This window comes from Canis aureus, chromosome 10 (assembly GCF_053574225.1).
Source record: "Canis aureus isolate CA01 chromosome 10, VMU_Caureus_v.1.0, whole genome shotgun sequence".
Lineage (NCBI taxonomy): Eukaryota > Metazoa > Chordata > Mammalia > Carnivora > Canidae > Canis > Canis aureus.
This window is the reverse complement of record NC_135620.1, coordinates 2,056,210-2,078,355: the sequence shown is the minus strand read 5'-3', so window position 1 is coordinate 2,078,355 and position 22,146 is coordinate 2,056,210. Positions and strand designations below refer to the sequence as shown.

General features: G+C 40.0%; 1 pseudogene; it reads left to right on the top strand.

Annotated features, from left to right (window-relative positions):
- Nucleotides 1–402: 402 nt before the first annotated feature.
- LOC144322802 (interferon-gamma-inducible GTPase 10-like) lies at nucleotides 403–20,805 on the top strand (annotated as a pseudogene).
- The last annotated feature ends 1,341 nt before the right edge of the window (nucleotides 20,806–22,146 follow it).

Genomic DNA, 22,146 nt, shown 5'->3' with positions numbered 1-22,146 from the left:
CTCCATTCTCCCTTCTTTGTAGATCCTAGTCAAGTTATACATCTGGCTTCCCTCTCTGAATAGGAATTGAAAGTCTCCTTTAGAAGGAACATAGGCTTTTATAGTGGGAGCCCAGGGAGCAGGTTAAACTAGAGATGGCAGTAGTGCTTAGAAGGAGAACTAGGCCTGACAGCAGATCTTCCAAAGTCTTCTGAATGACAGCAGCAATAGGAGCAATAAGAGATGCATTTCACATAGGAAGTACACACTTGACATACATGCACACATAACACACATACACATACTCATCTAAAACTAAATTTCACCACACAATTGGTGTTTGTTTCACTGTCAACAGTTACGATCAGTTAACTTTTTAAAAATGCTAGTCATAACTCATAAAACTGGTACACAGGCGAGGGCATGGACAAGATGGAGTTCACCGAGGCCGAGAGCAACATGAACGACCTGGTGTCCGAGTGCCAGCAGTACCAGGACCCATGGCCGACGAACGGGGGGAGTTTGAGGAGGAGGAGGGCGAGGACGAGGCCTAAGAACTTCTCAAATAAATTGTGCATCTTTAGTGACCTTCTGTTGTCCTCAATCAAGCATGGTCTTTCTATTTGTATACTGTGGTGTTCCGTTTTGTCTCTGTCAGAAATTCACACTGTTGATGTAATAATGTGGAACTCCTAAAAATTACAGTATTGTCTAAGATATCTATACTAATAAAAAAGCATGTGTCCAAAAAAATATTTTACCACCTAAGGCATAGAATGAAGACACTTGTTAGTGGATTTCCTATGTAAGGTTCTAAATAGGCCACATGTCACCTAATTATCCTGAGCAGCAACCAGAGAGACTCACAGAGAACTGGAACTCACCTTATACACCTTGTAGAGCCTAAAGCATCATGGACTTTTGTCAGCCCAAAACCTAATGTAGGTCAAAGCCTCAGGTGTGTTCCCCATCTGATTATGACAATCACGGAAAGGCAAAGGTAAAATCAGTATCCTGATTTATTCCAGGGAAGTGATTCTCACACACTGCTGGGGGGCAGGCCAGCCCTGGGGGGTTCCAAGTGGGAACTTTCTGTTACCCACTACAAAGGCCCCATCACTGCCAGGGTACCTGAGTCTCAGAAGTATTTCCTCTTTTACTACTGAGAGCTGTAATTGTGTGTGTGTCTGTGTGTGTGTGTGTGCTTCTCTGCATCCACAGCTAGTTGTCAAGTTCGTGCATGAACTTGCATTTTGCCTTGCAGTTGTTTCTATCTGGAATTTCAGGCTTTCTTGTCCTCTGCTTCCTTCCTGAATGATTCTTGGTCTTTCTCCTATCATAGCAGTGACTGTCTCTGTATGTCAGACAGACAATATTTCTCTGATGTCCTCAAAATATGGCAGGAGAGAGAGATTCAGGCCTGAGTACACACAAAAGAATATAAGCAGCAAAAATCTGAAAAGAACTGAGATCTTGCGGTGCTTGGGTGGCTCAGCAGTTGAGTGTCTGCCTTTGGCTCAGGGCCTGATCCAGATTCCCGGGATCGAGTCCCATATTGGGCTCCTTGCATGGAGCCTGCTTCTCCTCCCTCTGCCTGTGTCTCTGCCTCTCTCTCTCTGAGTCTCATGAATGAATAAATAAAATCTTTAAAAAAAGAACTGAGATCTTTTATTTTAAAACTTTTACTGACTTGTGTAATACAATGACCACCTACACACTGAGTAATCATCCCAGAAATAGAACATCTCTAACAACATATACCTCCCTCTGTGTTCTTATTCACTCCAGTTCTGTCCACAGCCCCTGGGTAACAATTTCAAGAAGTATATGTTTATGATTCTTTTTTAAAATTTGTGGTGGTATCACTTAGATATGCATGCTTAAGAATACATTGTTAAGTTTCCTTGAAACTTAATTTAAGGATATTCTACAAGTTCTTAATATTTAATGTCAATATTATATCAAAAGATTAATTGCTTTCTATATATCTGTGGTTCAGTCCTTTCAATGCTGTATATCTCAACTTTTTCATCCACTCTCTGTCAAAGCCTATCCTCTCCTTTTTCACTGTTATGAAGACTGCTGCTAGGAGCACATATCCACATGTTTCCTGTGCATTTTTGCAGAGTGACTCTTAGACATAGTGTTAGGAGTGGCAATGCTGAGTCCTGAGGTACATGAATGTGCCATTTTATGATTCAGCCATATTATTCCTTCAAAGTGATTGTATTGATTTGCATTCCCAGCAGCCACATTTCAGAGATTCTATCAATGTACATTCTCACCAATGCCTGATTTTGTCCCACTTTTTAAATTTTGCAGTTGAACTAATTAATAATGTCATCTTATAGTGCACAGAGATGAATTTATCTCATTACTAGTTAATTTGTGATATCTCTTTTTTTTCTTATATGTGTTTTTTTTCTATGAACATTCTGTTCATGTCTTTTGCATATATCAGTGCTGGATTTTTCAGTTTTTCTTAGTGATTTCTGGAATTTTTTAAATACTTTCCTTCCATTGATCATTAGTTGACTACATTTATGCAAAAATCTCCAGATTTGTGGAGATTTTTGGTTTCTTTTTCATTTGTTTTCATGAAGAAAAGTTTTTCCTTTTATTTTATTTTGTTTTTTTTAAATTTATTTTTTATTGGTGTTCAATTTACTAACATACAGAATAACCCCCAGTGCCCGTCACCCATTCACTCCCACTCCCCGCCCTCCTCCCCTTCTACCACCCCTAGTTCGTTTCCCAGAGTTAGCAGTCTTTACGTTCTGTCTCCCTTTCTGATATTTCCCACACATTTCTTCTCCCTTCCCTTATATTCCCTTTCACTATTATTCATATTCCCCAAATGAATGAGAACATATAATGTTTGTCCTTCTCCGACTGACTAACTTCACTCAGCATAATACCCTCCAGTTCCATCCACGTTGAAGCAAATGGTGGGTATTTGTCATTTCTAATAGCTGAGTAATATTCCATTGTATACATAAACCACATCTTCTTTATCCATTCATCTTTCGTTGGACACCGAGGCTCCTTCCACAGTTTGGCTATCGTGGCCATTGCTGCTATAAACATCGGGGTGCAGGTGTCCCGGCGTTTCATTGCATCTGTATCTTTGGGGTAAATCCCAACAGTGCAATTGCTGGGTCGTAGGGCAGGTATATTTTTAACTGTTTGAGGAACCTCCACACAGTTTTCCAGAGTGGCTGCACCAGTTCACATTCCCACCAACAGTGTAAGAGGGTTCCCTTTTCTCCACATCCTCTCCAACATTTGTTGTTTCCTGCCTTGTTAATTTTCCCCATTCTCACTGGTGTGAGGTGGTATCTCATTGTGGTTTTGATTTGTATTTCCCTGATGGCAAGTGATGCAGAGCATTTTCTCATATGCATGTTGGCCATGTCTATGTCTTCCTCTGTGAGATTTCTGTTCATGTCTTTTGCCCATTTCATGATTGGATTGTTTGTTTCTTTGGTGTTGAGTTTAATAAGTTCTTTATAGATCTTGGAAACTAGCCCTTTATCTGATATGTCATTTGCAAATATCTTCTCCCATTCTGTAGGTTGTCTTTGAGTTTTGTTGACTGTATCCTTTGCTGTGCAAAAGCTTCTTATCTTGATGAAGTCCCAATAGTTCATTTTTGCTTTTGTTTCTTTTGCCTTCGTGGATGTATCTTGCAAGAAGTTACTATGGCCGAGTTAAAAAAGGGTGTTGCCTGTGTTCTCCTCTAGGATTTTGATGGAATCTTGTCTCACATTTAGATCTTTCATCCATTTTGAGTTTATCTTTGTGTATGGTGAAAGAGAGTGGTCTAGTTTCATTCTTCTGCATGTGGATGTCCAATTTTCCCAGCACCATTTATTGAAGAGGCTGTCTTTCTTCCAGTGGATAGTCTTTCCTCCTTTATCGAATATTAGTTGACCATAAAGTTCAGGGTCCACTTCAGGATTCTCTATTTTGTTCCACTGATCTATGTGTCTGTTTTTGTGCCAGTACCACACTGTCTTGATGACCACAGCTTCGTAGTACAACCTGAAATCTGGCATTGTGATGCCCCCAGATATGGTTTTCTTTTTTAAAATTCCCCTGGCTATTCAGGGTCTTTTCTGATTCCACACAAATATTAAAATAATTTGTTCTAACTCTCTGAAGAAAGTCCATGGTATTTTGATAGGGATTGCATTAAATGTGTATATTGCCCTGGGTAACATTGACATTTTCACAATATTAATTCTGCCAATCCATGAGCATGGAATATGTTTCCATCTCTTTGTGTCTTCCTCAATTTCTTTCAGAAGTGTTCTATAGTTTTGAGGGTATAGATCCTTTACATCTTTGGTTAGGTTTATTCCTAGGTATCTTATGCTTTTGGGTGCAATTGTAAATGGGATTGACTCCTTAATTTCTCTTTCTTCAGTCTCATTGTTAGTGTATAGAAATGCCACTGACTTCTGGGCATTGATTTTGTATCCTGCCACGCTACGGAATTGCTGGATGAGTTCTAGCAATCTTGGGGTGGAGACTTTTGGGTTTTCTATGTAGAGTATCATGTCATCGGCGAAGAGGGAGAGTTTGACTTCTTCTTTGCCAATTTGAATGCCTTTAATGTCTTTTTGTTGTCTGGTTGCTGAGGCTAGGACTTCCAGTACTGTGATGAATAGCAGTGGTGAGAGTGGACATCCCTGTCTTGTTCCTGATCTTAGGGGAAAGGCTCCCAGTGCTTCCCCATTGAGAATGATATTTGCTGTGGGCTTTTCATAGATGGCTTTTAAGATGTCGAGGAATGTTCCCTCTATCCCTACACTCTGAAGAGTTTTGATCAGAAATGGATGCTGTATTTTGTCAAATGCTTTCTCTGCATCCAATGAGAGGATCATATGGTTCTTGGTTTTTCTCTTGCTGATATGATGAATCACATTGATTGTTTTACGGGTGTTGAACCAGCCTTGTGTCCCAGGGATAAATCCTACTTGGTCATGGTGAATAATTTTCTTAATGTACTGTTGGATCCTATTGGCCAGTATCTTGTTGAGAATTTTTGCATCCATGTTCATCAGGGATATTGGTCTGTAATTCTCCTTTTTGGTGGGGTCTTTGTCTGGCTTTGGAATTAAGGTGATGCTGGCTTCATAGAACGAATTTGGAAGTACTCCATCTCTTTCTATCTTTCCAAACAGCTTTAGGAGAATAGGTATGGTTTCTTCTTTAAACGTTTGATAAAATTCCCCTGGGAAGCCATCTGGCCCTGGACTCTTGTGTCTTGGGAGGTTTTTGATGACTGCTTCAATTTCCTCCCTGGTTATTGGCCTGTTCAGGTTTTCTATTTCTTCCTGTTCCAGTTTTGGTAGTTTGTGGCTTTCCAGGAATGCGTCCATTTCTTCTAGATTGCCTAATTTATTGGCGTATAGCTGTTCATAATATGTTTTTAAAATCGTTTGTATTTCCTTGGTGTTGGTAGTGATCTCTCCTTTCTCATTCATGATTTTATTAATTTGAGTCTTCTCTCTCTTCTTTTTAATAACGCTGGCTAATGGTTTATCTATCTGATTAATTCTTTCAAAGAACCAACTCCTGGTTCTGTTGATCTGTTCCACAGTTCTTCTGGTCTCGATTTCGTTGAGTTCTGCTCGAATCTTTATTAACTCCCTTCTTCTCTTGGGTGTAGGATCTACTTGCTGTTTTTTCTCTAGCTCCTTTATGTGTAAGGTTAGCTTTTGTATTTGAGTTCTTTCCAGTTTTTGAATGGATGCTTGTATTGCGATGTATTTCCCCCTTAGGACTGCTTTTGCTGCATCCCAAAGATATTGAACGGTTGTATCTTCATTCTCATTAGTTTCCATGAATCTTTTTAATTCTTCCTTAATTTCCTGGTTGACCCTTTTATCTTTTAGCAGGATGGTCCTTAACCTCCACGTGTTTGAGGTCCTTCCAAACTTCTTGTTGTGATTTAGTTCTAATTTCAAGGCATTATGGTCTGAGAATATGCAGGGGACGATCCCAATCTTTTGGTATCGGTTCAGACCTGATTTGTGACCCAATATGTGGTCTATTCTGGAGAAAGTTCCATGTGCACTTGAGAAGAATGTGTATTCAGTTGAGTTTGGATGTAAAGTTCTGTAGATATCTGTGAAATCCATCTGGTCCAGTGTATGATTTAAAGCTCTCGTTTCTTTGGAGATGTTGTGCTTAGAAGACCTATCGAGTATAGAAAGAGCTAGATTGAAGTCACCAAGTATAAGTGTACTATTATCTAAGTATTTCTTCACTTTGGTTAATAATTGATTTATATATTTGGCAGCTCCCACATTAGGGACATATATATTGAGGATTGTTAAGTCCTCTTGTTGAATAGATCCTTTAAGTATGATATAGTGTCCCTCTTCATCTCTCACTACAGTCTTTGGGGTAAATTTTAGTTTATCTGATATAAGGATGGCTACCCCTGCTTTCTTTTGAGGACCATTCGAATGGTAAATGGTTCTCCAACCTTTTATTTTCAGGCTGTAGGTGTCCTTCTGTCTAAAATGAGTCTCTTGTAGATAGCAAATAGATGGGTCCTGCTTTTTTATCCAGTCTGAAACCCTGCGCCTTTTGATGGGGTCATTAAGCCCGTTCACGTTCAGAGTTACTATTGAGAGATATGAGTTTAGTGTCATCATAATATCTATTCAGTCCTTGTTTTTGTGGACTGTTCCACTGAACTTCTTCTTAAAGGGGAATTTTAAGAGTCCCCCTTAAAATTTCTTGCAGAGCTGGTTTGGAGGTCACATATTCTTTTAGTTGCTGCCTGTCTTGGAAGCTCTTTATCTCTCCTTCCATTGTGAATGAGAGCCTTGCTGGATAAAGTATTCTTGGTTGCATGTTCTTCTCATTTAGGACCCTGAATATATCCTGCCAGCCCTTTCTGGCCTGCCAGGTCTCTGTGGAGAGGTCTGCTGTTACCCTAATACTCCTCCCCATAAAAGTCAGGGATTTCTTGTCTCTTGCTGCTTTAAGGATCTTCTCTTTATCTTTGGAATTTGCAAGCTTCACTATTAAATGTCGAGGTGTTGAACAGTTTTTATTGATTTTAGGGGGGGATCTCTCTATTTCCTGGATCTGAATGCCTGTTTCCCTTCCCAGATAAGGAAAGTTTTCAGCTAGAATTTGTTCAAATACATATTCTGGCCCTCTGTCCCTTTCGGCGCCCTCGGGAACCCCAATTAAACGTAGGTTTTTCTTTCTCAGGCTGTCGTTTATTTCCCTTAATCTATCTTCATGGTCTTTTAATTGTTTGTCTCTTTTTTCCTCAGTTTCCCTCTTTGCTATCAACTTGTCTTTTATGTCACTCACTCGTTCTTCCACCTCGTTAACCCTCGTCGTTTGGACTTCTAGTTTGGATTGCATCTCATTCAATTGATTTTTAATTTCTGCCTGATTAGCTCTAAATTCTGCAGTCATGAAGTCTCTTGAGTCCTTTATGCTTTTTTCTAGAGCCACCAGTAGCTGTATAATAGTGCTTCTGAATTGGCTTTCTGACATTGAATTGTAATCCAGATTTTGTAACTCTGTGGGAGAGAGGACTGTTTCTGATTCTTTCTTTTGAGGTGAGGTTTTCCTTCTAGTCATTTTGCTCAGTGCACAGTGGCCAAAAGCAAGTTGTATTGGGAAAAGGAGAAAAAGAGAGGAGAGAAAGAAGGAAAGAAAAGAGAAAGAGAAAGAAAAAGGGAAGAAAAAAACGAAAAAAAAAAAGAAAAAGAGAAAGAATAAGAAAGGAGAAAAAAGGGGGTGGGGGAAGGAAACAAATGAAAAAGCAAAACAAAACAAAACAAAACAAAAAAAAGAACCACGGGGTAGTATCCTCTGATTCTGTATACTTTAAGTCCCTTGGCTTCCCCTGGAACTTGTCCGTCTAGCGGGTCTTCTGGGGGAGGGGCCTGTTGTGCTGATTTCAGGTGTTAGCAGTTGGGGGAGCTGCTGTGCCCCTGCCTGGTGCAGGGCTCAGTGGGGGTTGTTTGCCCCGTGAGGCCGCAGGAGGAACAGCCCCAGTGGCGGGGCAGCTCTGGAAACCTGGATTCAGCTCCAGCAGGAACTCCGTCTGCAGGGCCTGGAGGCTCCGGGGCGGGGCCGCTGATCTGCTCAGCTGGGGCAGGAGCGTCCTCGCTGTCCTGGGCCCTCCCGGCCTCTGCCTGTCCCGGGGGAGGCGGGATCCTGGGCTGTGTCCCGGCGCCCTGTGCTCCGGAGCCTGCGCTGGTGGATTCGCGCTCCCGCCCCGCAGCCCCCTCCGCGGAGCCGCCCCCGAGCCCCTCCGAGCTGCTCCCGCCCCGCAGCCCCCTCCGCGGAGCCGCCCCCGAGCCCCTCCGAGCTGCTCCGGGTCCCGCCGTGCGCGCTGCAGCCCTTAGGGAGCTCGGCGCACTCTCCCGGGGCGCAGGTGTCTGTTAGTGTCCCCGGGAGCCCGAGGGCATCCCCGCCCTCCTGGGTCCTGCTCCACCGCCCCGCGAGCCCCTTTCCCCCGGGAAGGTCGGTGCAGCTCCTGCGTCTCCGGGACGGGGCTCTCCTGTCCTGGGGACACTCGCCCCGGCCTCAGCCCGGCTCCTCGCGGGGCCCCTCCCCCTTGGAGGCCTTTTGTTTCTTTATTTCTTTTTCCCCGTCTTCCTACCTTGATAGAAGCGCGAACTCTTCTCACTGTAGCATTCCAGCTGGTCTCTCTTTAAATCTCAGGCAGAATTAATAGATTTTCAGGATAATTTGAAGGTTTTCTAGGTAATTTGGTGGAAACAGGTGATTTGGAGACCCTGCTCTTCCGCCATCTTGCCCCCGATCCAAGTTTTTCCTTTTAATGTAGTCAAAGATATTACATTGTTCAGTTTGTGTCATACAGCTGTCATCTAAGTATCTTTATATGGATATCATCTCATTTAAGAAATCTTTCTCTTGGAGAAAAAGGAGGAGTTAAAATGACAGAAGTGTAGCGACTCTAATTTCATCTGGTCCCTGGAATTCAGCTTGATAGTTATCAAATAATTCTGAACACTTGTAAAGTTAACCAGAGATCTGAGAAAAGAATTGCTGAAATTGTACAACTAGAAAAGCAGCCATTTTTTTGCAAGGTAGGAGATATGGAGATATGAATCAGTTAAATACATCAGAAGATAAACAGCAGGATTTATAAACTGAAGAGTCTGGCTTAAGCAAGCTACCAGAAAGTATTATAAGCAACAGAAGCACAAAATTGGAACTATTGAAGTCTGCTCAGGTGGGAGACATTGCTACCTGAAAGGCTCAGGTAGTAAAGCAAGGGCAGAATCCCAGGTGGTCTCAGGGGAGAGCATGGTCTCAAGATCCCCAGAGCTACAAGAAGAACGGGGGCATCTAAGTGTGAGAGTTCCCAGGCATCAGAGCAGGGAAGCCTGCTGCAAATTGTGAGTTTAGGAGACAGCTTTCTACTCTGTGTTGCCATAAACTGTGAATTGCTGCTTGGTCAGGCAACCACTGCCTAAGCAAGGGTCCAGCAAAGGGCAGAAGCCCAGAAAGACCCCTTTTCCTCTCCTGAGGGGAAAAGTGGGGATCTGTGCTTCAGGAGTCCATAAAGTTTGGAGATTCAAATTGGGTTTGCATGCTTGAGATAAAAACACTCAGTCACAGGCTGGGTGAACATAGAGTTCTGATGGAAACCAGGGAGACCAGAGTGATTGCTTTTCTTCGAGGGCTGTCTAAAGAGTAGAGCATGTGAACTTTCAGCTCTGGTTGATCGAGGTGACACTGTTTTTATCTCCCTCATCAGTGCTGAAAGCCTTCATGTAGCAATACAAGCCCACACTGTGCAATCCAGAACAGCTTGCAGTCCTCTGGCAAGGGCAGTGCATTCCACTGGGCAAAGACACCTGAGAATGAGTCCAAAAGCCCCTCCTCTAGAAAACCAGCAGGAACGTGCGGCTAATACCAAGTTTACCAATCATACAGAACTGTAAAACGTAAACTCTAGGGTAAAACAATATACAGCGCTTATCATTTTTTCTTATTATTCTTTAGTCTTCAGTTTTATGTATTTTCCTTTTCATCTATTTTCTTATTTTATAAGAAATTCCTTTTCAAAGTCTTTTTTGAGTTTTTATTTTTACATTTACATGTTTTGTTTTTTCATTTTTGGTTTCCTTTCGTTGTATTCAATTATATATATATGTATAATTATATATAATTACATATGTATGTAAATATATATACATATATATCTTTCCTATTTGGGGATTTAGTTTCTTTGAACAGATAGACCAAAATACACTCAGGATCTAGTTTATTTTGTATTCTGTTCTCCTCCTTGTTTGATTTTTGTTTCTTTCTCTCTCTCTCTTAGGATTCTATTCTCTTCTGATTTGCTTGTGTATATATTTCTCATGTTGTGGTTGCTATTTTTGTATTTTCCCTCTTTCGTATACAGTTGTCTGGAATAATGACAAGATAGAAAAACTCACTGCCCAAAAAAAGAACAAGAAGCAGTACACACTGCCAGGGATTTAATCAATATGGATATAAATAAGACGTCAGAACTAGAATTCAAAATGATGATTATAAAGATAGTAGCTTGGCTTGAAAAAAGCATAGAAGGCACTAGAGAATCCCTTACTAGAGGGAAAAAAAGAACTAAAATATAAACTGAACAAAATAAAAAAGCTATTACTGAGATGCAATAAAAAATGAAGGCTCTAACTGCCAGGATAAATGAGACAGAAAAGAGAGTCAGTGATATAGAAGACAAAACTATGGAGACTAAAGAAGCTGAGAAAAAGAAGAGATAAACAACTACTGAATCATGAAGGGAGGATTTGAGAGATCAATGATATCATGAAGTGAAACAATATTAGAATAATTGGGGTCCCAGAGGAAGAGGATTGAAAAACATAAGGGCAGAAAATTTATCTGAAGAAATTATAGCTTCCCCTTAATCTGGAGAAGGAAACTTGCCCTCAAGTCTAGGAGGCACAGAGAACCTCCCTAAAAATTAAAAAAAATAGATAAACACCTTGACATATAATAGTGAAGCTTGCAATTTTCAGAGATAAAGAGGAAATCATGAAAGCAGCTTGGAACAAGAGGTCCTTAACCTACAAGGTTATAAATATAAGCAAACTTGTCCACAGAGACATGGAGGGCCAGAAAGGATTGGCATGATATATTCAATGTGTTAAATGAGAAAAATATGCCACCAAGAATAATTTATCCAGCCAAGCTGTCATTTAGAAAAAAAAAAAAAGGAAGAGATAAAGGGCTTTTAAGGACAAACAGAAACTAAAAGAACGTTTAATCATGAAACCACTCTGCAAGAAATATTAAAGAGGATGTTATAAGTGAAAATAGAGCCCCAAAGTAACAAACACCAGAAAGGAACAGAGACAATCTACAGAAGCAGCTACTTTTCAGATAACACAATAGCACCAAATTTCATTAATTACTCTGATTATAAATTAACTAAATGTTCCAATCAAGAGACACTTGGTATCAGATTGCATAAAATAACCCCAAAAAACAAGAACCATAGATACCCTGTCTATAAGAAACTCATTTTAGATTTAAAGAAACCTCCAGATGAAAGTGAGGGGGTATAGAACCATTTATCATGCTAATGGACTTCAAAAGAAAGCTGGAGAAGCCATCTTTATATCAGAGAAAATAAATTTTAAACCAAAGACTGTAGTAAGAGATGTAAAAGGACACCATATCGTAATAAAAGGGTCTATCCAACAAGATCTAACAATTGTAAATATTTATGTCCCTAATGTGGGAATAGTCAATTATATAGACCAATTAAAAACAAAATTAAAGAAACACATGATAATAATACAATAAAAGTAGAGAACTTAATACCCCACTTCCAGCAATGGAAAGGTCATCTAAACAGAAGATCAAAAAGAAACAAGGGCTTGGAATGACACACTGGGCCAGATGGACTTCATAGATAAATTCAGAGCATTTCATCCTAAAGTAACAGAATACACATTCTTTTTGAGAACATATGGAAATTCTCCACAATTGATCGCATACTGGGTCACAAATCAGATCTCAACTGATACCAAAAGATTGAGATTATTCCCTGCATGTTTTCAGACCACAATGTTTTAAAACTTGAACTCAGTCAGAAGAGGAAATGTGAAAGAACACAAATACATGGAAGTTAAAAAGCATCCTACTAAAGAATTAGTGGGTCAACCAGAAAATTAAAGAAGAATTTTTAAGAATTCTTAGAGACAAATGAAAAAGGAAACTCAATTCTTCAGAACCTTTGGATTGGAGTACATCTAAAGGAGCAGGAAAAAGACAGCAAATAAGGCCTAAATTCAGCAAGAGAAGAGAAAAAAAAAGATTAGAGCAGAAATCAATGAAATACAAATCAAAGGAACAGTAGAAAAGATCAACAAAAGTAGGAGCTGATTCTTTGAAAGGTTAAGATTTGCAAGCCCCTAGCCAGACTTGTCAAAAAGAAAAGAGAAAGGACCTAAATCAATAAAATCATAAATAAAAGAATAAGATCACAACTAACACCAAAGATATACAAATATTTCAAGAGCATATTATAAGCAACTATATGCCAAAAAATTAGTCAGTTTGGAAAAATGGATGCATTCCTAGAAATATATAAACTACCAAAACAGAAATAGGAAGAAAGAGAAAAGCTGAACAAACTCATAAGCATCAAGGAAATTGAAGCAGTAAACAAAAATCTCCCAACAAATAAGAGTACAAGATTAGATAGCCTCCCAGAGGAATTCTACCAAACACTTAAAGAAAAATTAAGACCTATTCCTCTGAAGCTGTTTCAAAAAACAGAAATGGAAGGAAAACTTCCAAACTCATTATATGAGGCCAGATATACCTTTATCTCAAAACCAGACAGAGACCCCCACAAAGAAGGAGAATTAAAGACCAGTATCTCCGATGAACATGGAAGCAAATGCTCTCACCATACTAGTCAAAAGGATGCAACAGTACATTTAAGGATTAAATTTTAAAAGTAAATAAATAAATACATTTAATTGATTAAATAAATAAATTGATTAAAAAAATCCACTTGGTCTTGGATTAATTCCTGGGCTATAAGGGTGGTTCAACATCTGCAAATCAATCAATGTGATACATCACATTAATAAAAGAAAGGACAAAAACCATCTGATAACTCTCTAGGTGCAGAAAATCAATTAACAAAATACAGCATCCTTTCTTGATCAAAAACACCTTCTGCCATGCGGGATTGAGAGAATATACCTCAATATTATAAAAGCAATATACAAAAAGCCCACAGCAAATATCATTCTCACTGGGAAAATTGAGACAAAGCCAATCCATAAGAGGCTTTTAACTGTAGGAAACAAACTGAGGGTTGCTGGAGGAGGGTTGGTGGAGGGATGGGATAACTGGGTAATGGGCATTAAGGTGGGCACTTGATAAAAAGAGCCCTGGGCGTTATATGCAACTGATGAATCACTAAACTCTACCTCTGAAAGTCAAGAGAGAGAGAGAGAGAGAGAGAGAGAGAGAAGGAAAGAAAGAAAGAAAGAAAGAAAGAAAGAAAGAAAGAAGAAAGAAAGAAAGAAAGAAAAGGAAATCTTTCTCTAAGAACAGTCAGAGATCTCCTACAGTTTCCATTTGAGATTTAGGTCTTAAATCTATCTGGAGTAATGTAAGCAGAGATTCAGTAACTTCTGTCCATATGGAGAGCCAGTTAGCTCCCTTTAGTAGATGATGCCTTCCAGACCCCCTGACATCCCATGGACTTCTCCCATGCCACAGAATTCCACACATACCTTAATCCTATACAGGGCTCTGTGTCCCTTTCTGTGGGTCAGATGGTCTATTCCTATGCCAGCATCCAAATATCTTATATACTATAACATGGAAATAAATATTATCTGATACAGCAGATCTCCCTATGTTCTTCTTCTTCTTCTTGAGAAACTTTGGTATTTTACCCCCTGATTTTCCACATAAATCTTAGAATCCAGGCTCCTTCCTCCCCTCTGAACTCCCACCTTGCTGTCTTGCCAGATTTTCCCCAGAGCTCTTCCTGTTATTTTAAGTTGTTCATGGGATGTGACCCCGTGAATTACCAGTGTCATACATGACCAAGGGTGAAAAGGTCACAGCCAGCAACAGGGCTTCTAAAAATGAAAGAAACAAAAACACAGAGAAATGTTATAGTTCTCCTTCCTGAAGGGAAATGTTTCTCTCATTCACCAGAAGCTTTGGAAACTTGCTCATAGCCTTCCTCCCTGTCCACAGGACTACCATGGGAGTCTTAGCTAGATGACCTCTCAGGGGTCATCAGAGACCTGCCTCCTGCCCCTGGCGTCTCTTTGCCCTCCTTTCACTCCCTGAGCCACCTGAAGTCAAAACACTTTTATGTCTCTTTTCCTGGAAGTGCTTTTTCTGTGGAGAAACAGTGGTTTCACTTTCATGTCCTGTAAATGTAAGCCCACAACTATCAGCAAAGTCTTCCTGTTGAGGCTTTCATTCTTCCTGTTGTTTTCACACTTTATCCAGGCAGGACAGAGGCTCTCCAGCCCCTTGCTTAGTGCCGTGATTTCAGGAGTGCCCAGTGCCTGCATTTCCTAGGGAGGACAGCTCTATGGAGTGTTCCTGTGCCTGGGACTCCAAGGAGCTCTTCACTAATCTCAGCATTTTCAACTGTGTAAGCAAAAACATTCATGGGCTCTGACATCAGAAACCTCTTTTCTTTCTGGAGCTGTTGAGTGAGCCAAATGTGTACTTGCATTATTAGGATGCTGGCTTGTGCTTGGAGGGTTGAGTGACAGGGGTAGCTGGTGGAGAGGTAAGATTTCATCCAGCTGCTCACTCAATTCTCTTTGAAGAAGAGAAAAACATTGTGAAGGTGTCTCTATAGTAGAAGAAAATTTGGAATTAGCAGAATATTTACTGGGTGTCTCCAGTTGGAAGCTACACCATGTATTAATGCAATCTCTACCTCATTGCCATAGATCTATTTAAAAACATGATGAGTGTTGATAATTGTTAGCAATGCAAAGTAATTGTTTTGTTGGGCATTTTTTCCCATCTGTTCAGGGTATAACAAAATACCCATGTGACTTATGAACAGAAACAATTTCTCATACTTCTGGAGGTTGGGAAGACCTAGTTCAAGGCATCGGTAGAGTCAGTGTTGGTGAGAACTCACTTCTGAGGTGTACATTTCTTCTTGTTGCTTCACATGGCAAAAGGAGCAAATTAGCTATCTGCATCTCTTAAATGGCACTAATCCATTCATGATGGCTGTCTGCCTTCATGACTAAGGCAATGACACCAATTCTATCTACTAATACCAGAAATTGAGCTTTCTCTTCATCTGTGAATTTTTCAGAGGACATAAACATTCAGTCCATAGTAGTTATATATATAACATCTCTCCATGGAGGTTCAGTGACTTCCCACCCTCATCTTAGAATAGAGCATTCTTGCTGTTGTGGAATTTTCTGGTTCCATAGAATTTTTGGGAATATTTGTTCCATTGCTGCACAGAATGTTGATGGTGTTTGTTAGGGATTGCATTGAATGCGTAGATGGTTCTGGGTAGAATAGACATTTCAACGATATTTGTTCTTCCAATTCAAGAGCTTGGAGTATTTTTCCATTTGTTTGTGTCTTCTTCAATTTCTTTCATGAGTGTTCTGTAGTCTTTAGAATACAGAGCCTTTTGTAAGGTAAAAAGATCCTTACCTCTTTGGTTAGGTTTCTTCCTAGATATCTTATGGTTTTTGGTGCAATTGTAAATGGGATAGATTTCTTGATTTCTCTTTCTTCTGTCTTATTGTTATTCCACAACAGCCAAAGGTGTGTTGAAAAATACACCTAAAACTTGTGGCATCACAATTCCGGTCTTCAAGCTATATTACAGAGGTGTAATCATATCAAGAAAGTATGGTACTGGCATCAAAACAGTTGCAGAGATCCAATGAATAGAACAGAGACCCCAGAAATGGACCCTCAACTCTATGATCAACTAATCTTCAACAAAGCAGGAAAAGAATATCCAATGGAAAAAAGACAGTATCTTCAATGGTGTTGGGAAAATTTGATAGGCACATATAGAGGAATGAGACTGGACTGCTGTCTTACACCATATACAAAAAATGAACTAAAAATGGACAAAAGATATATATGTGGACCAGCATCCATCAAAATCCTAGAGGAGAACACAGGCAGCAACCTCTTTGACCTTGGCCGCAGCAACTTCCTGCTAGACATATCTTCAAAGGCAAGGGAAACAAAAGTAAAAATGAACTATTGGGACTTCATCAAGATACAAAGCTTATGCAAAGCAAAGGAAACAGTCAACAAAACTAAAAGGCAACCTCCAGAATGGGAGAAGATATTTTTAAATGTCTCATCAGATAAAGGGCTTGTATTCAAAATCTGTAAAGAACTTACTGGGGACGCCAGGGTGGCTCAGCGGTTGAGCATCTGCCTTTGGCTCAGGGCATGATCCTGGTCCAGGAATCGAGTCCCGCATCGGGATCCCTGCGAGGAGCCTGCTTCTCCCTCTGTCCATCTCTCTGCTGCTCTCTGTGTGTCTCTCATGAATAAATAAATAAAATCTTAAAAAAAAAAAGAACTTATCAAACTCAGTACCCAAAGAATAATCTAGTCAAGAAATGGGCAGAAGACATGAACAGACATTTCTTCAAAGAAGGCATATAAATATGTGGAGGCGGAGAAAATTAAAGCCATTCCACCTTGAGTTCAGCGTTAGCACAACTCAAGAAGAAGAGAGCATCTCAGGCCCCTGTGAATAAGAGCTGAAATTCGCCTTGCTTCAGTTACAGGAAAAAACAGCTTATAGCTTAATGCCCTAGAAAGCCCCATATTAGAATGAGAACAGAGCTCAAGCCAGTGGCAGGAAGCCCCATATCAGAATGAGAACAGAGCTCAATGCCTTTGAAAGCCCCATATCAGAACTTGAGAAATTCCTCCACCCCTTCTGGAGGTACCGTAGACCAGCCCATAAAACTAAGCTGGAACCCACTTCGGGGTCCAAGTTCCTGCTCTGCTGTGTTGGGTACACTTGGACCCAAGCTTGAGCTTGTAAATAAACCATTGTGTGTTTGCATTGGTGTGGGCTCCTTGGTGGTTTCTCCGATTCGCAATCTTGAGCACAACAAATGGCCAACAGATACATGAGAAAATGCTCAACATCACTCAGCATCAGGGAAATACAAATCAAAATTGCAATGAGATACCACTCTTACCATTCAGAATGGCTAAAATTAACAAGTCAGGGAACAAGAGATATTGGCAAGGATGTAGAGAAAGGGGAACCCTCTTACACTGCTGATGGAAATGCAAGCTTGTACAGCCACTCTGGAAAACAGTATGAAGGTTCCTCAAAAAGTTGAAAATAGAACTACCCTATGACCCAGCAATTGCACTACTAGGTGCAATTGCATAGGTGTTTATGCAAAGGATACAAATATAGTGATTCAAAGGGGCACCTGCACCCTAATGTTTATAGCAGTAATGTCCACAAGAGCCAAACTATGGAAGGAGCAAAGATATCCATTGATAGATGAATAGATAAAGAAGAGGTGGTAAGACATAGATACAATGAAATATTACTCAGCCACCAAAAAAATAAAATCTAACCATTTGCAAAAATGTGGATGGAACTATAGGGTATTATGCTAAGGGGAAATAAGTCAATCAGAGAAAGACAATTATCATATAATATTATTCATATGTCAAATATCAGAAACAAAACAGAGGAAAAATGAAATAAGATGAAATCAGAGAGGAAGACAATCCATAAAAGTCTCTTAACTGTAGGAAACAAGCTGAGAGTTGTTGGAGGGGAGGTGGGGGGGGGGAATGGGTTAACTGGGTGATGGGCATTAAAGAGGGCACTTGATGTACTGAGCCCTGGGTGTTATATGCAACTGTTGATTCACAAAATTCTACCCCTGAAGCTAATAATACAGTATATGTTAACTAGATTGCATTTAATTTTTTAAAAATAAAAATAGGGATACCTACTTTGCTCCATTTTAATATTCATTTCAATTTTCTTGAATCTTTGGGATTCTCCATTTAACCAGTAATATCATCTTCCTTCATTAGTAATCAGTTAAATAAAATCCTCAAGGCAATGAAACGCCGGGACACCTGCACCCCGATGTTTATAGCAGCAATGGCCACGATAGCCAAACTGTGGAAGGAGCCTCGGTGTCCAACGAAAGATGAATGGATAAAGAAGATGTGGTTTATGTATACAATGGAATATTACTCAGCTATTAGAAATGACAAATACCCACCATTTGCTTCAACGTGGATGGAACTGGAGGGTATTATGCTGAGTGAAGTAAGTCAGTCGGAGAAGGACAAACATTATATGTTCTCATTCATTTGGGGAATATAAATAATAGTGAAAGGGAATATAAGGGAAGGGAGAAGAAATGTGTGGGAAATATCAGAAAGGGAGACAGAACGTAAAGACTGCTAACTCTGGGAAACGAACTAGGGGTGGTAGAAGGGGAGGAGGGCGGGGGGTGGGAGTGAATGGGTGACGGGCACTGGGGGTTATTCTGTATGTTAGTAAATTGAATACCAATAAAAAAATAAATTAAAAAAAATCCTCAAGGCATAATCATATTATACTTATTTGAGAGTTATGATTGAAAAGTAATTCTGTAGGACATGTGATTGTGATGAATATTTAGTATGCCGCTGCTGGCAAAAGCCCACTGGTAGTTCTTGAGACAACTTTATGTCTATAAGTATTTTTAAAATCATAGTCTCCTCACTCATAGTGGATAAGAATCCTCATCTATAAGATACTAATGATGACCTTAATTGTCATGATATAATCAGATACCTATGTTTCAAAAGCATGCAGAAATGAATAGGGAAAATTAGAGCTCTTATCTACTTCCTCTTGCATTTTTTGTCATATGCTCTAAATCCCACCCAAATTCTCCCATCAGATGAGGAAAATGGACATTAAGCTGCCATGAGGCAATTTTTACCTCATGAGAGGATTATGTGCTTGGCTATCCCTCTTATAGAACACACTTCCTGGGGGACTTTTCTCTGCCTCCAGCCTCTCCAACAAGACAAGTCTTGCTCCTATTTGCTTCAGGGATGGGAGTTGAGCTATGTCTGCAATTCTTCTGTGCTCCCCAATGTACTGGCCTGACTGATTTTTCTTGCAGAAGGAAAATGGTTTGAGCTCTGTATTGAGATTTCAGGAAAATGCACTGTCTGTATTCATTTCTCATTGCTGTGTAATAAATCAACACAAATTTAGTGGCTTAAGACAACTCAGATTTATTGGCTTATAGATCCAGAGGGTATTTGTCTAAAATGAATCTTAATGGAGTTATAATGAAGGAGTCAGCAAGATTGGTTACTTCTGGAGGCTCCAAAAGACAATCTATTTCTCTGTCTTTTCCAGCTTATAGCAAGTAACGAATTCCTTAGCTTCTGGTCCTTCTTAAATCTTACATGTTTCTGGATCTTCACTCCAGCCTCTGATACTTTCATTTTATTTCTTCTATATTTAGCCTTGCCTTCTTTATATAAGGTCCCCTGTGACTATATCACTACATTAATTAGTATGGCAAGGAGGATCATCTCTCCAGAAACCCTTGCTAGAATTCAAGTAGTCCAGGAGGTGGCTAACATAAATCAGGAATCAAGAGACCAGGAGGTGGCTAACATAAATCAGGAATCACTTGTGGATGCAGAAGTATTCCCCTGGATGTGACTTTGACTGGGTAATCTGGCACTGGGAATTCCAATTTCATTATGGACTGTGGGATCTTAGTCATGATGAGGATGTTTCTGCGAGCGTAGGAGTTGTGGAGACCACCATGAAGAAAAAATTCTATCAACATTCAAAATATCCCAATGTGATCTGGGAACTGCCTGGAACTAGTGCCCCCAATTTCCTTCCACTTATGTATCTTGAAATGGTGGGATTTGCTAACTAAGACTACTTCACAATCATTCTACCTCACAGTTTAACTTCAGTGATTACATGCTGGCCCCCAAAATCAAGAAGCTAGACAAGAAGTTCTACTTTATTAGAACCTAGGTGGACAGTGATTCATATAATGAAGAGAAAAAGCAAGCTCGGGTTATTAAAAATAGAGAGAGTTCTTCAATAGGTATGAGAGAACTGCCTGGCTAATCTCAGCAACATCAGAATGCCTGAGTCAGGAACCTTCTTAGTCTCCAACTTTGACCTGGATGACTTTGATTTCCCAAGACTGGAGGAAACCCTGCTGAAGGAGCCCCCTGTTCATAGTGCTATACTTTTGAGATCCTGTTGCCCAATTTGTCTGGTGCTTCCACTGAAATGAAGAGAGCTTTCTTCAAGGAAACTATCTGTCTGGATGCTCTGAAATCTTCCCTGGATGCCCTGAAGTCAGCATTGGCCTTTTTCTTCTTTATGTTGTACTTCAGTGACTTTGATTTGCCCCAGGAGGAGAGGTCCTTGAAACTTTACCAAAGCCATTTCTCTTTGGATGCAAAATCAGTCAAAAAGATTGCTGAGAAGCTGGGCATATCTGTGGAGGAGACTGAATTTCACCATGTAGTTGAATTTCTGCTTGCTTGTGAAGGATAACAGCATAGCAGCCAAGGCCATGAATTCCAGTTTTTGAAAATCTACTTTCCACATTTGAAATTTAACCGCACAGGCCATTGATGTTAAAATTTTCTTGCATACGATTTTAGAGAGTTTTGGTTTACAACTATGCCACAGAGATGAGTTGAATTGCCTAACAGAACAACGAATGATGTTACATTTTTAAAAAGATTTTATTTATTTATTTATTTATTTATTTACTTATTTATTTATTTATTCATGAGAGACACACACACATGCACAGAGGCAGAGACACAGGTAGAGGGAGAAGCAGGCTCCATTCGGGACTCGATCCCAGGACTCTGGGATCACACCCTGAGCCAAAAATAGGTGCTAAACTGCTGAGCCACCCAGGGATCCCCTATATGGTGTTATGTTTTGTCAGTGGTAGGGTCCTGTTCCACACTGATACTCCACTGCTATGCAAAGGAGATTTGACCATGGTCTCTCCCTGCACTCCCTGGTCTATATTGCTTAAAACGTGACAGAAATACATCCCATACTTTTCCTTATTCTCATGTATTATGAGGTAGTGTACATTTGCTTGATTTACTCAGATAATAAACATTAGGCAACAATCAAGATAATTGTTATCCATTGGCTTTTTATGAAGGATTTTCCCCAGTCATCATATCAATATCCTATCACCAAACTAAGTGAAATCCACTAGTATGGAAACATGTCCAAGTAAATAATCTATTGTGTAAGAGGACACTAACAGGGAGGGCACTATAGCAGGGAGTTGCAAGAGGAATAGGTTAATGTTCTATGATGTATTTACAGATATTACAGGGTAACAGAGGGAAGGGAACAAAGTCAGGGTTTATATTTCTAAGACTTTACTGACCCTAGATGGGCAAGAGACCTGTGAACAGGGAACAATGAAGGGCAGGAGATATGAGAGAGTGAAGGTAAATTAGGAAGGAGACTGGAAAGCAAAGATGAATTCAATAGGCAAATTGGAAGAATAGTGTTTTTGTTTCCACATAAATTTCTACATCAGATTTGTGAAATGAGACTTGGCAAACATATCTCCCTCAAGGCTCAACAACAGTTATACCTGCTGTTACTGTAATTGAGATTTTCCCACTACTTTTCTCCATCACTGGTATAGGGTGGATGCTTTATGTTGTAACAGGTGTACATGGGGAGGCTGTCTCTCAGATGCTCCATTACTCTGAAAGTAAAGGGTGAAGAGATATAGAGAAGGACACTACTGACCCACAATCCCCTGAGCATTCCTTGCTCATCCCCTGCTCAGGGGTGGTCTCCTGTAGGGCAGAATGTTGTCAGTAAGGTAGACAGTGAATGACTGTGCTACATCATGTATAACAGATGTTTGAAGTATTCAAGAGGAGTTCTTGACTCTCTTGTAAGGGAGATTGAACTTAAATATTTTGTTTCTTAGATATTGATATGCATCCCTAGTGCTGAATTTACCCTCTCAGAGTCCTACTTATTCAGTTTCCACGCTGACTGGGTATACTGTCTTTTATTTCCTGCCCTGACCACCCAGAGTTAGTGAAGAC